Source organism: Taeniopygia guttata, chromosome 6, assembly GCF_048771995.1.
Source record: "Taeniopygia guttata chromosome 6, bTaeGut7.mat, whole genome shotgun sequence".
Classification (NCBI taxonomy): Eukaryota; Metazoa; Chordata; class Aves; order Passeriformes; family Estrildidae; genus Taeniopygia; species Taeniopygia guttata.
Genome location: NC_133031.1, coordinates 27952349 through 27970754, shown reverse-complemented (window position 1 = coordinate 27970754; position 18406 = coordinate 27952349). Strand labels below are relative to the sequence as shown.

The 18406-nt window shown below is 38.3% G+C and overlaps 1 long non-coding RNA gene across 1 annotated transcript in view; it reads left to right on the top strand.

Annotated features, from left to right (window-relative positions):
- LOC115495813 (uncharacterized) overlaps nucleotides 1-12702 on the top strand; it is a 30757-nt gene extending 18055 nt beyond the window's left edge. Inside the window, exons 6-7 of the long non-coding RNA XR_012056756.1 lie at nucleotides 8617-8700; nucleotides 12288-12702. This is a non-coding gene — a long non-coding RNA (uncharacterized lncRNA). The remainder of the gene's footprint in view (nucleotides 1-8616; nucleotides 8701-12287) is intronic.
- The last annotated feature ends 5704 nt before the right edge of the window (nucleotides 12703-18406 follow it).

Here is an 18406-nt window from a genome sequence, read left to right as displayed (position 1 = left end):
GGTGCTGTGCTTGTAAACTGATCATAATAATGCGTATCACAATCTCAGTACCATTATCTCTGTTTTGCAGATAGTGGAACTGAGCCACAGAATGGCAAAGCTCAGTGTAGGGCTCTTGAGCTGCCCATCCTGCTCTTACTTCTCCTTTGCCACTGAAAGAGTAAGCAGCTTGCAGCAGGAAGTGTCCAAACAAACTCTGGATGGGTTTGTCTGTGAATGAGAAAAGCTTTCTGGGACGCTGTGGAATGATTGTTTGGAGTGTCAGGCCATGTCTTCTGGAACAGTGGACTCAGATGTCAGAGGCTCTTTTGCCACCTAAGGTACTAAACTCCCCCTTGCTTCTCAGTTTACCACTTCCACTGGCCTTTATGGCTTTTTGACAATGATTTGGTGACTCACAATTGATTACCAGTTGAGTGTCTCAGTGGATTTGCCTCTTCTGATGTCATAAACAAAGATTCTCACTTAGTCGAGACACATTCTTTAGCATTCAGCCTCCAAAAAGTCACTTTCTGAGACTTCCCACCTATAAGAGACCAATTTTCAGATCAGTTAAAGGGTATTGTTTTCTTCAAATTGCACCCACACACTATTGATGGTAGTTCTTTCCATTCACCTTGTTTCATAGTAGCAGAGAAATGTAACAGCCTCATGCAGTGGAATGGAGAAGAGCAATTATCTAAAGGTTTCAGGCATTCAGTTGGGTTTTAATTCCCTTGTTGCATTATGACTCAACCAATAGCAAATAAAATCCAGATCTTACTTTTTTAATTGGCTGGGTAATTAATTTTAATTATTGTTAAAAATTATATTATTTTTAATTTTAATTATTTATTGTACAATTCACGTAAACACCAAATGCAAGAGATGGCTGTGGTACTGCCCACGTACAACTCTTCAGAGATTTTCATGGGCTCCCTGTGGTAGTCAGGTTTGAGAAAGCTGACATCTTTGTGTTTTCTTCTGCTGAGCTGTAGCTGGTGTTGTATTGATCACTCAAAATCAATTAAACCATCCTGGGCAAAAGTACTATTTGCTAGCTTTTAAAATGACAGTTTCTCTCTTCTGATGTAGCTTACAATAATGTAATTGGAGGAAATACTCAGTCTGCAGCAAACCATCATTTTGATCTAAGCTGGCTGAACAGAGCATTGTGGCCATCTAAAAAATGTTTGCAATTATGTTACCAATGGCATTCATGTAGAATTTCCTACAAGCTATTCCAAAAAGTATGATACTGTAGTTCCCTTTATGAAAATCCTTCAGGAATACAATAATGTGATTACCTTCCAAGGGATTCATAGGGTTGTTCTCCTCAGTAACCCACTACAGCTCCAAGTACTCAATCCTCCAGGACAGACTGTGCTCAAGACTCCAGACTGATTGTGCTGTTAATGATGCAGGAAGCTCTGCTGTTGTTTGTTTATTCTGAGATTAGCTAAAATTAGAAGTTGACCTTATGTTCCTGAACTAATTTAAATATAAAAATTCAAGTTACTGATTCAAATGATTTCTTCTCTGGAAATATGATCTTGAAAGCCAAAGCTCCTTGAGCTGTGAATCAGTTCTTAAGTGATTTTGAAATGAAAGTTGTCTGGCTCAATTGATATATAGGAGCAATAAACCCTGAGTAATCTCCAAGGTATGCCTTTACATGTATACTGGGCATCTACAGATATGTAAGATTTTCAAAGATCAAGAAGATGTCAAATCCGTGTTTTAAATGCTTGAAAACAGCTGGATAAATTCAGTAAATAGACAGATCTTGAACTGTTGACTGCTTGGATATACCAAAAGCACATGAAGTTAAAGAGTTACTCTTTGCCTCTCTGTATGGTCTTGCTATCTTTAAAAAAAAAAAAAAAAAAAAAAAAAAAAAAAAAAAAGAGAGAAAAGAGCAGGGAATACTGAATCTTTTACAGCAATAGGATGGCAAGATACATTACTGATGTTTCAGAAAGTATGTAAGGCTTAAAGTGCTGAACTTGAAATACTGGGAAAGGGTCTGTTTTCACAGCCTTTTTCTTAATATCAGTTTTGGTTTTTCTCAGTGGGATTCAAAAGGAAGTGTACCTAAATCAACAGTCAGTTATGAAAATGTAAAGTGATTTGAGAGTATTCTGATACATCTTCCTGGAAACCCTTTTGGAAAAAAGAATGTAGTTGGAATGCCCACTCTCTACATCTAATTCTTGGGTGGGTATGGTATTATTTTGGCAAAGGTGAAATCAGTGGATATGAATGTAGAGAAGATATGGCAACAGTGGTATTTTCTATGTTTGAAATATCATTAATTTCAGGCCCTCTGAGACCTTCATAAAGATTTTAGTCCAGACACCAACTGGCCAGGAGATGTGGTTAGTGATGTACTATAAAGAGACACGTGGCACAGGAAGGCAAAGTGACTCATGAAATCTGGTAAAGACATCTCACCCTCCTCCGAATGGTGCTCCATCTTTTGGACCCTTCCTTGGCCTGTTCTGATTATTTTCATTGTCTATAATAATTATTATTTAGTGTTACTGTTTCAATATGGCAAGCAAACAATGATATGAAGGCAAACATAATTTTCTTGTATCTTTGTCAATACATTCATTAACTAATAATGTATAATATTTGTTAACAAGTAAGTAAAAATAGAATAGATCAAAGCCTACATCACTCAGGACTAGCAGATGTGAATAAAATAAGTTCAGTCATTCAGACCTTTTTAACTTCTCATGCAAGCCAAGTAGTTTGGAAAGATACTCCTCTCTAGGACAACAAATGCTGTATACTTCTTTCCTTCTGCACCTCCTGTCAGGAGCCAACTCAGCTGAGATCCCCAGCTGCAGGGTGACCTCAAGTCTCTCAGTCAGCTTTGTGAATTCCTGTACCAGTTCATTTCTCCACTTCCCAGTCTTCATTTTCCTCATGTGGTTCCAGCCCTTTTGGTCTGTCCCTTCCATGTTTCCTGTCCCACCACCTTCTCTGTGCACTTCTCCCTTCCACTGAGCTCAGCAAACACTGCTGCTCCATCACTCTCCTTCGTTTCATGACTTTGCCTATGCTACTTAAATAAGCTTGTGTGTGAAATTTTTATTTTACAACTTTTCTTCCAACAGTCTTTTGCTTTTTCCATGGTGGTTTCCTGCTGACTTTTCACCTCTGCTCCTCTCACCAGCAGTATGACATGGGCCAGAAATGGCTCTGCAGGGAGGAGCTGGTGTTGGGCAGAGAGTGGTGGTCAGATAACAGGATTCCCTGGCAGCAGGCTGTTGCTGTGATCTCAGGTTTTACATGCATGGGTTTGCACTTTTTAAAGCTATTTTAATCATGACTATCCAAAGTCATGGATATTAAGGAAATAAAGGCACTTGTGCTTCCTGTGTTACTGCACAGTCACAGCCAGCCTGGACCCTTTAGTCTCAGTCTAACCAGGCTCTCTTGAAGTGAAGTGAGGAGGCCAGGTACAGCCTGGCCCAGGAGCTCAAAGCATGAAGAGGAAAACTGTACTTTGATATTTCATGAAATTTCATTTAATAAAATTTCACTTTATGAAGCTCACTGTGCAAAGGGAACCCGCCCCTGCTTTCCCTGAGGTGTTTGTTGACTGCCCTTTCCTCTCATTTTGCACACAGGAGGGGCAGTCCCTCTGGTTCTCTTATCTCTTATTTGCCTGTCCATGCCAAAGTAGGGGGCATCATGACTAGTGGGCAATGTAGCTCAGGTGAAGGGACAAGCCCTGGTATTTGTATCTAAATGCTGTATATAGCCATCTTATCTACAATGGCTATTATCTTTTTGATGTAACAAACTGGACAGAGTGTCCTGGATGGCTTAGAAAAAGAGCCACTGGGATTAAAGGTCACTGAGATCAATCATGCTGATGATTTATTTAAGTGCTTGACTATTGCAAATTTTCTGCTTGGCCAGTATGCTTTTTTTTTTTTTTAATTGTGGGATATTCCCTGCAAAAGTACCTGTTTATGAGCAAACATCTTACGTCTAGGGGACTTGTCAACTAATACCTTTTAAAAATTGATCTAAGAGATTTAGATGCCTAACTCATATTTTTTAAAAGAAATTAGGAATCTAAATCTAGTTATTTTCAGGATTGCAAAACTGGTGGACTTTTCTCCACTATTATTAGCACTGGAAAAGCTTCTTCCTCTATATTTGCCAAATTCATGTATTGAATTTTTAGTTTCATGCACAAAAGCCTTTTAAAAATTAACTCCTATTTGTCACCAAGTACCTTTTCCAATGACACTACTTTGTCTGCAGTGACACTATTTTACCACGAGGCTGCTGAGCCCACCATGTATTCCTCAGATTGGTCTTTATCCTGCAAGTACAGGAGCCTCCAGCACTACTGAGGGCAGCTTAGAGTTATTGCCCTAAGAATATTGGCAGATATTTGGAAAAGCAGTGTTTACTCTGAAAAGTGAGTTCACTCTGTTGCCCTTAAGTTACTTAAAAATGAGAACTGGTAAGGAGATAATGCTCCATCCCATCAGGAAAGTATATCTTTAGAATATATCCATATTTCCATAGAAATCGTTGTTTCAATTTTTCAACCAACTTCTATAGAGAATGAATGTGGAAATGCTGCAGTGCTCTTCAGGTTTGAAAGTCTGGTATTAGATTAGTTGTGCTTACAAATCTGAAAGCACTTCTTGTTTGGGAAAGTTTGCTCTGTCACCTAATTCTCTGAAGCAGAAGCCTTTTTTCCCAAGAGTAATACAGACTGAAATTTTTACTTAGGAAAAACACACTTATTGTGTTTCTTTTTAAAGATTGCTCTTTAAAAAATTGAAAATGCCTGAATGTGTGCATAAAATTGTGTTTGAATTCAAAGGACTGGTTAATACAAAGTGAATACAAAACTGGAAATTTATGAGAATTTATTTGTGTATGAGAATGTAAAGAAGCAGAAAATAGGCAAATGTGGTCAGGGTACACACATATATGGAACCCTAAGGAAACAGCAATAGAATTCAGGAAATATTTAATCAGTGGTTTGACCATACCTTTGGCTCAAGCTTGGTAAATATGTGACTACTCAAGGTAAGGATGCCAGAACAAGAACATTTTTAACAGGTCACTGACTGTTATTTTAAATGGACTCCTAGCTTGGTGGGTCTCTTAGAAATAATGTCAAGAAATTCTTTGTGTGGAATGGCATCTTGTTCTGTTGAAATATTTTATTATTTTTACCAGGCTGACAAATATTTTGATTGCAATTTAATTTAATATAATTTAATTGCTACTAGTAGGATACCCTTCAGGAGCTTCCTATCCTCACTCTTGCTGGAATTTCTGTTGCTGTAGTGATGATGTTTTCCAAACATTGCTTTGGAAAAAGAAATCTAGGGTTATTATTAATATGTAATTATGATAATGTATTATGATAGCTTAAGTTTGCCTTCCTGTGACATTGTGTGCATAGCTACAATAAGATAAGAGCCTTTAGGTAACATTTACATTAATTATATTAATTAGAGAGTTGTTAGGGTAGTATTACTACTTTATGGCCCTTGTACTGACTATTTTGATAGTCCATGTGCAAGAACACTTCCTCCTCTAATTTTGGGGAATAAGGACTGTCACAGTTACCCAGGAAGAGGACTGTGAGTGCACCTGTGGCTGTGCACCAGAGGACCCCATGTCCAGTCATCCAAAACGACCAATTTCAGGCACGGCAGCCTTTATTTTCTTCGGCAGACATGATCAATGTGAAATGCATTTCTGAGAAACTGGAAGAAATTCAATAAATAAAAAATAATTTGCATGTATTGGCCAGAGACACTAAACTGCGTAAGACCCAAAGTAAGACTGTGTTTGTGCATTGCAATTGCAACTGTTCTCATTTTTCTTTTTTCCAGTTTATCTTTTAGTGCTCATGCTTACTGAACTTGAGAGTGTTAACTGCATCCATTTAGACAGAAATTAAAGTGAAGAGTTCTCTTCTTTTTCTATTATATTGATAAGTTATTTTTGTCACTGTGATAGAGGGTACATATCTACCTGCAGGATACATTATAATTTTGGAAGATGGAATTAGTCAATTCTTTATTTATTTCCCTCTTAGTGATAGTGTTAAAAAGACTGCAGGATTAGCACCAACATTACAGTTGATTGAATGGCCTTGGTGGGACTTCAGTCACAGTTAAAACAGATTCTGTTGCATGAAAGGCCAAGGAAAGGAAATTACAGAGCCTGGTTTAGTAAATGACTTAAGAGTGGTACACATATGCATGAAGAACTAGGGTGCCAAAGCAAGCTGGAGAATTCTGGAGCAGTCTGGTAATCTCCAAGAGAGAACTTAATTCAACAGTTGTGTGCAGATCCTGATAGCTCAAAAAATACCATTTTTAAAATTATACATAAGAAGTGTGGTTTCCTTTAATCATTATAGAAGGCCCTGAGAGGCAGAGGTAAAGAAGAAAGGGGCAGGCTGATCAGTCCAGGCACTAATTAGGGCTAAGGTCTCTTTTGGAAGTTAATGAGTTTCTAAATAGTTAACAAGCAGCTGATAGGGATCAGAAGAATACTCAGCCCCCGCATCCTGCTTTTATTTCTGCCCTAAAATGAGAGATACCTTTAGGAGATACAGACAGTATTTTGTGGTCAAAAGTCTTCTATAGAAATATCTGCTTCTCAGGTTAAAATCCTCTTCTTACACAATGCAAGGGAACATTTAAATACATTTTTAGTCTCCTGAGATTCGGAATGATTTACATGAGTATTTCTTGAGCCTTACTGCAGTGCTCAGGATAGGATTTGAGTGATTTTCATTTTGCTGGTCTCTCTGACCCTGCCTTTGGCTATGCTTCTGAAAGTGTCTGACATAACTGCTCTTGTTTGCACTTCTCCCTCATCCTTATGCCAGATAGCTTTTGCCATCTTCCTACTCTGCTGGGCAGACATTGCACTAACACAGCCTTTGCATAGCATTCATCTGATTTTGAAAAACATCAAAAGGCAAAAGAAATGCAACCAGAGAAGTGAATGAGCAAAAATAAATAATATGGGAAGCCAAGTGAGCACGAAGCAGGGGGGATCTGCTCTTAGGGCAGACCAAGAGGGGCTGTGCAGACATGTCCTGAGCAGAGCCAGAGGTGCAGCCTGGTGTGTGTGTGTGTGTTGAACTGAGAGTGATACACCCTTAGCTAAGCCCCACCTGGGATACAGGATACAGGGATACAGGAATCAGCCATGCAGACACTGGGGATTTACCCACTCCAGTTTCCCTCTTAGAAGGGTCTGGTCTTTCTGAACCACTTACAAGGCAGATCTGACTTCAGCAATTTTCCCCCACCACATGATTCTCTGCTACTCATGTCTTAATAGGTATTTAATAACATACATGTGTTAAATAGAATATTCTTTTATCTGCTCTAAGATTCCCTTTCATTTTCACCACCTTACCACTTGGTGGATCGGCATCAGGAAAGACCAGTGCGTTTCTCTGCAGTTTGAAATACTTGTCATTCTTGTGGAGGCTCTTTTCTGAGTCACAGCTTTTCTAACCAATATAGAGGTAACATTATTATAGCAACAAGTAATTAAAAAATCCTGGAATCTGTTTGGCTCACACTACAATTGAGTATAATTCCACAGCTGTAATTAACTAGGCAGTGTCTGGAAGTGTCTTGCATCCACCAGCTGCCTCTCCTGTGCTAAATTTCTACTCCCTGTGTTGTTCTTACAAAGAGTAATGAAAAGCAAAGCTTGGAACAGAGACATTTCTTGATTGAATGCCATGGAGGCCAGGAATCCTCCTGTGATGTGTTGGAATGTCTTGTGCTGTTCCTGAAACAACCCACGGTGGTAGCTTAAGTCTTAGGATCTTAACACTGAGGGTATTCAGCCTTTCCAAAACAAATTGCCTGCTACCTTCTTTTTGGAAAAGATTAATTCTCTCCCACCTGTAAAACAGGTAGCTGCTAATTCACCTAAAGTTTCTAGTCTACTTTTATGTGATGACTGTTTTCCTTAGATGTAATGGCCTAAAGATATGGTTTTACTTAAGCCATGCTCATCCTTCTCTGGTAACTGCTTTGGGTTCATAATCTTTGACTCAAGACTCTGGTTAGTAGACAATACACATCACAGTTAACACCTGTATAAACTGGTTATCTGAACAAGATGTGGATGTCTGTATGGGCAGAATATGAACTTCTATATAATTCCCTTTAAATTGGCATATGAAAGGGAATTGCCAATGAGTCACATGCTATTTGCAGATTAGTACTATCCAGAACCTGGTGCCAAGGAAACTGACTTATTCTCTGTTATTACTTTGCTATTCATTACATTGTGCAATACATCAACTGCAAACATAAATACATTCTGTAGTCCATGGATAGGAATAAATCTTGTTATGTTCAAGTATGTAGATGCTAGCCCTGCACAGGGAATCACATGCACTGTGCAGTTTCCTTGGATTTTTCATATTCTATTAGTAGTACTTTGATGGTTTGGGGTTTTTGTTTGTTTGTTTGTTTGTTTGTTTTTCATTTGGCTGCTTCATTTTTAATCCTAACTTTAAAGAAGAAATTACTTGAACAAAATATTTTGGATTTTTTTCTGAAACTCACAGTGCTCACTTAGGGTCTTATGTATTTTTAGCCTCTGGGTATCTTTGACAGTTCCAGAAACTTTTGGAAGGACGTAATTTCCCCACGACTTTCTCACCAAGGTTCTTCAGCTAAGGTATGTTTGTTTCTATTGGTTTTTTGTATTGGTTTTGTTAAGGTGTGGAAGACAGAAACACTTTGTCATATTATGTAGAACTTACTTCTGTTTTTTACATCTCTTTGTGTTCAGACTGCAAGGACTTGGGGAACTTTGGGGTAGTACACAGCCCCTTTCCAGATCTGTGTGTCCAGGTCAGGAAGGACTGGTGCTTTCCCTTGGATCTCTCCTAAGGCTCACTCCTGATTTGTGCAATGGTTTTTGTAAAACAGCTTTCTGATCCGACTTGAGACTGCTCCAAGTCCACTCCCACTGCTGGTTCCATCAGTCCTTGGTTGTTGCTGTTGTTGCTGGTGGGATCAGTCATTTAGCAGCAGATTCTGCCAGCTGTGCCCTTGCACTCAACTTTGGCTTCATGTTAACTTAGGACAGTGAAGGACATCATTCATGCAACCCTTTTTTTCCCTACAACCTCTAGAGGCCCTGGGCACAGGCCAATTGTGTGACCACAGACATGGAATATCACCTTGTGCCTTTGGCTGCCCTTCAGCCTCTGCCTTATATTTTTAGCTTTCTCTCTTACCAGGAGAATTGTCTCTTCTTACAATATTTGTAGCACACTGGGTGGATTAGCAGTTTTGCTCACTCCTCCTCTGGTCTGTAGTAAAAACCAAATATTCAAAAAATTATTCCTTAATTTTGATTAAGGACAAATTGTATTTCCTAACACTGCATGACAAAGCATCCTTGTTTAAAGGACTTTGTTTGAACTGGCATCTAAACTTGGATGTCTCTGTCACACAGCAGGTGCTTCAAATCACTAATCTCCTGCAGCACAAGCTGGCATTTATTCCTGTCCACCCTCAGATCCTTTTACTTGGCATAGCAAAGCATACCATGCACCCCACAAATTGTGCTGGTGAGCATATTTAGTTGTACATCAGCAGATTACCTATAATTAGCTCCATCACAGTGAGATCCTTGGAGATCCTCATTGCAAGGATAAATGCCTTCTCCAAGGACAGAAGCAACCCTGCAGGGAAGATGAAGCTGCAAGGTTCTGCTGGCAGAGATTTGAGAGGGTTAAAGCCTTTGATGATCAATCTGAAGTTTTTTATATTTCAAAGTCCAGGCTTTGACTTCCTTGAGCTGTAGCACTGGGTAACTACAAATATCTCAGGGTTTCCTATCAGTCCTGTGCATCTAGATAAACTCTTCATTGATTTGCTTTAATATCAGACTGTCAAGGTTGTCAGCTGGGCTGGGGTTTGGCATGACTAGAAGTCAATGGTTTGTTTATGTTTGGAATAGCCAACATAAATTGTACATTCAGTGCAGAGAAACTGGGTCCTTCAAAGCCTCTTATGGTGATGCATCTGGATGCTCGAGGCATCTGCTCTGGGATCAGAAGGCCTGTGCCCTAGAAACTAATGCTTCTTCCTAGTGTGAGAGACAGATATAAATATCTAGGCTTAGCTGGGTGAAACTCACCCAGTGTGTTGGTCCTTCAGTCCAGTTCAGCTTTGCCTCTCAGTAATCCCCCAGTATTAGCAGGACTCAACAGGACTCAGGACAATTTTTGTAGGTTGTAGGAGGCACAGACAAAGCAGAGGAAAGAACAAGGTGTGGCAAATCATTTATATAATTGAGACCTGTAAGTCCACTCCAGTTTTGTGCTAATAATGCTTTTTAAAAAAAAAAAAACCTCCAAATTATCACTGTACTAGAGTACCAGCTGCTACCTTGCAGACCTTGTAGGTCTCAGATGCCCAGGGAGGCAGAATCACAGCTCCTCTCAGGCTAGAGCTGGGGCTACAGTTGTGGTCACAACATATGCAATACTGCCCCAGATGGTTAACTCTTCTAGATGAAGAACCCACAATGGTTTTCTGTGTTGCTATTTCAGACTTTCCCACCTGATTAGCACCATGTCTGTTTTCACTCATCTGAGTAGCCACTAGATATATCAGCAACTGGTATAGTCCTAGGTAATAGTATATAATAATATCATTTTTTATAGGCATAGATTTAAGAAGACCAAATAATGAATCTTCTGAAGTGAGCTATGTCTATCCTTCTATCTTGTCTTTTATTGCCATTGCATTTTCAATTTAATTCTTTCTAAAATGAATATCCAAGGGTTGAAATGGAAATGTTGAAGGCGTGTTATGAACACTAAGGCATGCTGATATAAAAATGTGAGAACCCCTCATAGCTTTCATTCTGCCTTGTTTCCTCTCCATGGAAAGTGCTGGTTTGAAGTATGGCACAACAGCAGCCACCAGCTCATCCCAGTTGCTGTGGAGAGGTGTCTGCTGCAGTACATTGCTGTGACACTGGTGCTGAATGGCTGTAGGTTTTTGTACCCCCACTGCTGGATAGCTAAAATAATGTGTATATCTGTGTGAGCCTGCCATTAGGACAGCTGAAACCACACATGCATAATGAGCTGGAAGTGGATTTCCAGCCTTGCACCATGGCTCCTGTGACTAATACATATGTCACTGGCCTCTTCAGCATCACTGAAATTCCTCTCCTGACAGGGAACCATTCAGCTCAACAAGTGTTTGACAGTCAGGACTTTAATTTGTATTAATATAATCTATTAGTTCTTTTCTGCCTCAAACAGCCCTGCATATCCAAACTTAGTGGAAATATTGCTCTGTGTGTGTGCAATGGTGTCCATGTAAACAGAATAGAGAAAAGTTTGTCTGTGATCACAGACTCGGCCACGAATTTCAAACAGAGAAAACTGAAAAGCTTGTCTATGCAGGGACCTGGGCAGGTGCACTTAGGTGCATGGACTCCTATCTCAGATAAAATCTCTCAAGGTACATTATACCAGGGCAGATGTTGCAGAACATATTACCTTGACAAGGGTCCTGGCATAGAGAGGAGAATGAAGGCAGGATGCTGCCTTTGGACTGCATCTCTCCTGAAACACAGTGATATTGTTGATATCAAGCTATCACTATTAAACTGTGAGCTCATCCTCTTTCTTCATAAGTGTTGCAGTATTTCTAAGCTGAAATCTTCATTTTTCAGCCAGTGATTGGGACAAAATCGCTCTTATTTTTAGATTAAATGAGACATGATTAACAACAAAAATTCCTCATAAAGATTAGCTTTATGCAATAATTCCATCCATTCTTTCATGCAAAAAATATCCAACCAACTCTAGTGCAAGACACTACTAAAGCCTGCTAAAAACATTTTTGATTTGGCTGCTACACTTTTGATTGGCTCCTATATCTGACTGCACTATAGTAAGGTTAATGCATTAAATTAGTTTTAAAGCTCATATTGGTTACAGCTGAAATAGCCAAGATATTTCAGCATGAAGATATGAAAGACTTTCCAAAGTCACCTGAACAGGTGCATTATGTGAAACTCTCCAGCATTGTTAAAATCAGTTCCAGTCCAACCCCTCTGATGTTCATTAACCTTGAACTGTCACCAGTAAAAGTTAAAATCTATTGAATACATGCTGAAAACATCCTTCACTACATTGCTGAAATGTTGCTGCTGCAGAATGTGTCTTTGGCACATTTGGTGCTCTGGAACTTCATAACATTTGTTTTTGTATGCTTTTTCCTTGGCTGCAGGTCTTCTGTCATGAGGATTTTGTCTAGGTAGCTACAAAATATCCTCGTGGCTTAAGAATCAAGAATAAAAAAAATGTAAGTTGTCTTAGTGAAATTATTTTAAAAACATTATAATGAAGTCTGAAGCAAATTAATGCTGCCTAAGCTTAGTGAGCATGAATTTGAATTAGCATGAGAGAATACTTCAGGTGGGAAGGGACCTTTAAAGGTCATCTAGTCCAGCTTCCAAAAGATGGGCAATATAGTAATCCATTGTGTTAGAAAGATGGTACTGGATGAAAAATGTTTGGATGGGACTGTAAAATTAGGTGTTTTAATGGAAAATATGTCAACATACGGTATACATGACTTTTCATTGACAGGTGTCATCCAAACCTATTATAATTATTGCTCAATTATTGTTAATTGAGCAATCCAGCCTGCAGAGGTGATGACATAGGTGTGTGTTAATCAAGTGTCAGTGGATCACATATTTCTCTCTCTTGCAGGACTTAATCTTCATCAGTCTAAAAGCATCTCCAAATAACAATTATCCTACCCAACATCCTACCAGCTTGCTAAATATTCTGCCATTTTACAGATAAAGATAATTATAAAAATACTAAAAATTTCTGACTGGGAATCATAAACAATTGCATAAAGAGCATTATTCCTCCACTTGTGGTAAAGCCCCTATATAGAATTTATGGACTACTGTGTTACTCAGCCCAGCAGCAATGGGTACTTCTACAGGAGAAGCTACCAGGTGACATCCAGTCATCAAACCCAACTTACATCACTCAGAGTAGATGGCAACATGCCAGTGTCCCATGCAGAAATGTCACTGCTACCTTCAGTAAATTAACAAGGCCTTATTATATTTATAGTTTGCGGATGACTTCATGCATGTAAACAGGGATGTTTTGCTTCCAAATAAGTTTCAGATATAATGTTGCCTTAAAGCATAATCTAATAATCAAACTGTGAAAACCTAGAGGCATGAGTAGCTCAACAACATCTTCATCTAATTAGAAATAAGAATTTTATGACCACATGGACAATGGGGGAAATACAGTCTTACTTAGCACTGTGATAAAAATGATTGACTGAAATAGACATTTAGAAGCCTTGTTATGGAATATATTTATCTTGACAACCATAGCAGATGAGCAGTTGTTGTGCACTGAAAGAAATTGCTACAAGTAATTTCAGCCATTGGTTCATATCCAGTAACACTTCCAAGATGGGATTTCCTGGCTATTTTAGCATGAATGCTTGAGAAACAATTGGATGTTTTGGGAATGAGGTTAGATGATGATTTATATAGGAATGGTCAATAAACACCTTCTACCCATCTAGAGCATGTGAAGCTTGTGCAATGATCTTCAAACTTCTGCCCCGGGATAACCCATGCTATCTGTCCATGTCATTTGAGTGTTGTAAGAGCAGCTGTATGTCCTTATATACTCTGGTGTCACAGTAATGGGAGCTGTAACTGCCTCAGCAAGACTGATAAAATAGCAGGGGACAGAGATCATCCCTGGCACCTCTCCTGGGTACCTCCTCTCCATGGATGAATCATTCTTTATCCAGGTAGATTTTATTTATGTCCTTTCTCATGACCACATATGTGGCTGGATTGGCAGGCCATGGTAATGCACTGGTTATTTTGTTATATTTTTTCCATAAAAGAAAATACAATTAAAGGTTCCATACAGTGTTCAGGATACTTGCAGGCTGGAAAATAAATGTTTCTCAAGTGTCATAGAATGGAGCAATATGTGAACAACAGCAACCTAATTTCTTTCTGAATCACTGCCTGTTTCACAGTTATCTTTTCATGTGTTCCTTCTTTGCTATTTTTTAATTAAGCACAAGAAATCCCTGATTAAAAATAAGTCTGTGGAATGATGTTTGTATGTACCTGTTAGTTAAAACAAAACAATTAGGATGTTGTAGATGACAGTTCTGGAATAACCAGTACAAAGAAACACTTTAAAAATTAAGATATGAAGGTCAGAAGATGATACATAAGTACTTCATCACATTTCCCAGATTCTTTCTGTACTCATAGATCCTTTGGTTTGTAAGTAGAGGTTTAACTGAGCATATAGAGATAAAATGGCAGTTTGCCAATAGTAAGCAAGGAAAGAAGCTATCCTATATGGCAGCACACTGGTTTCCAAACTGTAGGTGGTAGAAACCACTTTGGAAACCTATTTCATTATGGAAAGAAAGATGTTCCTGTCAAACATGATTACAATGTTCTCAAGCAAGGCTGAATTGGATGTACCTCATAGCAATACTTCAGGAAAACACCTTGATCAAGAAAAGAATGCTTTGTTGATTAATCTCATTGACATTACTGTGGCCTAAAGGGCTCTGACAAAGGCAATGTAGTTTTAATTGGTGAATTAATACAAATATATTCTGGTAAATTGTATTGTTTAAAAAAAAAACTGGTTTTATTTATTTTTTTTAAACTGGGAATTTAAATGAGAGAAATGAGGGTGGATTTTTATCAGGCTGTGAAAAAGGTAAACCCCAAACTTCTATCAGCACTCCAATCCCCCTTAATGTAGTCCAACCCTCTGCCTTAGTTATTCAGTAGTATTATTTTATTGGTGTTTAAATATATTTGATTCAAAAACATCACCTCTTTATCCACTATGAACACATCAGTCAAGGAAACAAGCAATGCCATAGATAAAAAACATCACCTGCGTCTTATCTGAGGCCTGATGGTGTTTTAAATACTTGAGTGTTTTCTAAAGCTGTCACCTACTTAAACTGTGATAAACTACTCATCTTTCCAGTAGAATTTCTGACCACATTGTTATGTCATGCCATCTTTGTTCCTCTTTGCTGAGGAAAAAAAATCTGCTTTGTTATACCAGTAGAAATCTGGAGCCATCCCAATCTCTATTGATGTAAAAGGGACAAGAGTCTGTCCAATATAATACTTTGTTAGAGCACTTCAACTTCTGCACTATGAAGTATCTAAAGTGGGGCTTGGAATGATCCTTTCATTAAAAATGAAACATATTTATCAATAAATTGCATCAACTTTGGAAAATATTCTGAAGGTAGAGCAAAGATAACAGATACCATTTCTTCAGTTTATAACAGAGATGTGGATAGCCATAACTGCCTGAATTTAGGCCTGTAACCTAAGTTAACCTCTGAGATTAAACTATTGTCTGAATTAACAATTTTAATTGAAGGACACTAATAAACTTTGTACACTAAAAGATGTAGTATGTTCTACCCCTGTACTGAATTTGAGAAAGTTGCAGTGCCCTGGCATCATGAAGACAGACATCAAACTCTAAGTGTCTGAACAGTGAGTGAAAAATGGGATGATAGGAGGAGAGGGGCCCAAGTAACCTCAGTGCACAAAAGTATCTGTTTGCTAATGAACTGTTTGTTTTAGACCAAAAGTTTATTATTGCAGTCAGTAAAGATATGAGTTGAATTGCACACACATTCTCTGGCAGCGTTGGTCGAAGTTTGCATTAACAGGTTTTGAAGGATAAAAACTTGACAATGAAAATCCACTTTGCAGCAGACTATTAAGGCTACCAGCAAGAGAACTATAGAGCATCCCAGGAAATGGATTTAACATAAAAAACTGTGTTCTGCAGGTTGAATTTAATTTCTGGCACTGCTTTGATGATTACTCAAGATCCTGTGTGTGCCATGGATTTTCATCTACAGGTGGTGTTTGCATTAAGTTGTGTAATCACTTCTTAATGCCTGTTACGTAAGGATGCATAGATTGCAGCTCTGCGAGGTGTCCTGCACAAAGCACAGCTGATAGTGGGAGCGTGCTTTCAAAGGTTACTCTCAGCTGAATTAATTTTACGTTAATTAAGTGCTCCCTGCCTAAGTTATGTGCTTGGTTAAATACAGAAGTGTGGAGTCTAAGTTCAAGTAGGGCTCAGAAAGTGCCTGTGGTTGTCTTGTAATAGAGTATATAAGTTTTGTGATATTTGTACCATATACCACTGTGATGCAGCTTTCCTGGTCTGGGGGAGATTTGCTATTGGCTTTTGCCATGCTATGATTTTACCCCACAGATCTCAGGCTATGCGAGCTGAAATACAAATAACACATAGATAGATATCAGAACACATACAACATTCATAAAACACTCAAAAGAGGGAGTTTTAAATTTGTTTTATACTAAGTTCACTGTTTTAGCCCTTTTTCTTGTATTTAATTTTAATTAGGCTAAGTCAGGATCTGTACTGAGGAAAAAGACTCTAAAGATATCTTGGACACTGCACTAAATACAAAACATAGTGTAAAATGGAAGAAATTTAAGAGAATGAAGATGAGAAAAGGAATCTCAGTTTAGCAAAAATGAAAGTTTAAATCAGAAGGAATGTAGACACAGCTGGAATTTAAAATGTTTTAGTTATAACATTATCTCCTTTCCTTCTCTATCCTTAATTTAACACCTTTCTATATGATTTATTTGAATTCCCATAGCAAACACAAGTTACATTTAAGGCACTTCTTCACTGGAGGGCTCCACCACGATGTATTTTCTAGTGTGGTCCTCTGAAAATGCACTCCTTACTTAGTATGCAGCCTCTTAAAATCCTGAATATTAACTGACCACAGGGATATTACATATATCTATGGTCAAGAAACATCTACATAGAGTCCCCAGAGGAATAGAAAAAGCAGAGAAGCAAAGACACAGTGGATCATACTACTGACCACAAAGCTGCAAAATGGCACACAGACTCTTTAATTGTTTAATTGTGCATTTTTCTCCTTCCAAATATTCTAACTAGAGACATGGATGACTTTTTCTCCACATCTGCCTTTTTACAAGATTTAAAAATGCCTAGATTAGAAAACTAATAATATTTCAAAATATATTGGCTCTTATTTTGAGGGCTGATCAGAAGCAGATATGATATCTATGCCAGTCCTTGAAATATTAGTTAAAATATAGTAAGCAAGTTATTTTTAGTAGCAAGTATTGCTTGGGTAAACAAGCTATGAAATTTTGCTTCATGTTTCATCATACTGGGTGGAATTACTGATGGTACCTCCTGGTCCATACTAATGATCTACCAGAAGAGCTAAAACTGAATGAGGAATGGTCAAAAATATCAGATGATGCCATAATGTAGGTTGGACCTGGGGCTGATATTTACAAAATACTTCTCTTGAAACACTCTTCCAGAAATAACTTGTTAAGTGCACAGGAGCCTTCTCCAGTTTCCAATCTGGCTGGTGCTTCCCAAGTATTTTTTATGCATTAGCTTATTTGGCACGTTCTAAGCACATGTCATGTAAGAAATACTAAACACTAACTATTCACAAAAATGTATCTGAGCCATGTCACAGGTGAAAATGCACAGAAAGTTCTTTTATGAAAAAAGCTGGTGGGGAAGCACAACTAAGCTTTACTGGGGAAGCTCAGTTTAATCTCAGAGACACTGCAGTAGCTCAGGATGAGAAGAAAACGTTTTGCAAGAAAGAGCCATAGGCAAATGCATGCCCATTATATTTTGACCACTAATGCAGATTTCTGAATGCACATTCAAAGTGCACTGGTCCGCTCATTACTTTTTGTATTTCATAAGATCAATATAACATTTTTCACTTATTATGATTGTTATTATCATCATTATCATATTTACAAACTGAAACTTAGGGGAAACTTCGGCTAGATATTAGGAAAAAGTTCTTCACTGGGAGGGTGGTGAGATACTGGAACAGCATGCTAAGGGATGTTTTGGATGCCCCAATCCTGGAAGTGTTCAAGGCTGGGTTGGATAAGGCCTTGAGCAATTTGGTCTACTGGGACATGTCCCTGCCCATGGTAGGGGGGCTTGGGACTAGATAACCTTTAAGGTTCCTTCCTAACCCTTAAGATTCTATGATTCTGTTATACCAGTATAGTCAATCCATAACATTAATTAAAAAGTTCAGTCACAAAATGCAGAGGTGGTTATCTGCAGTTTGCTAATGTTTGTCCTCAGAAGAAATAAGACACTGTGGCTTCAGGAGACTTCTCTTCTTGTCTTTCAGCCTGAGTTTTATTGCCTTTTAACACCAATTCCAGTTTACCTGAACTACTGTGAGGCTTTCAGTAAATTATGCTGATAAACAGGTGC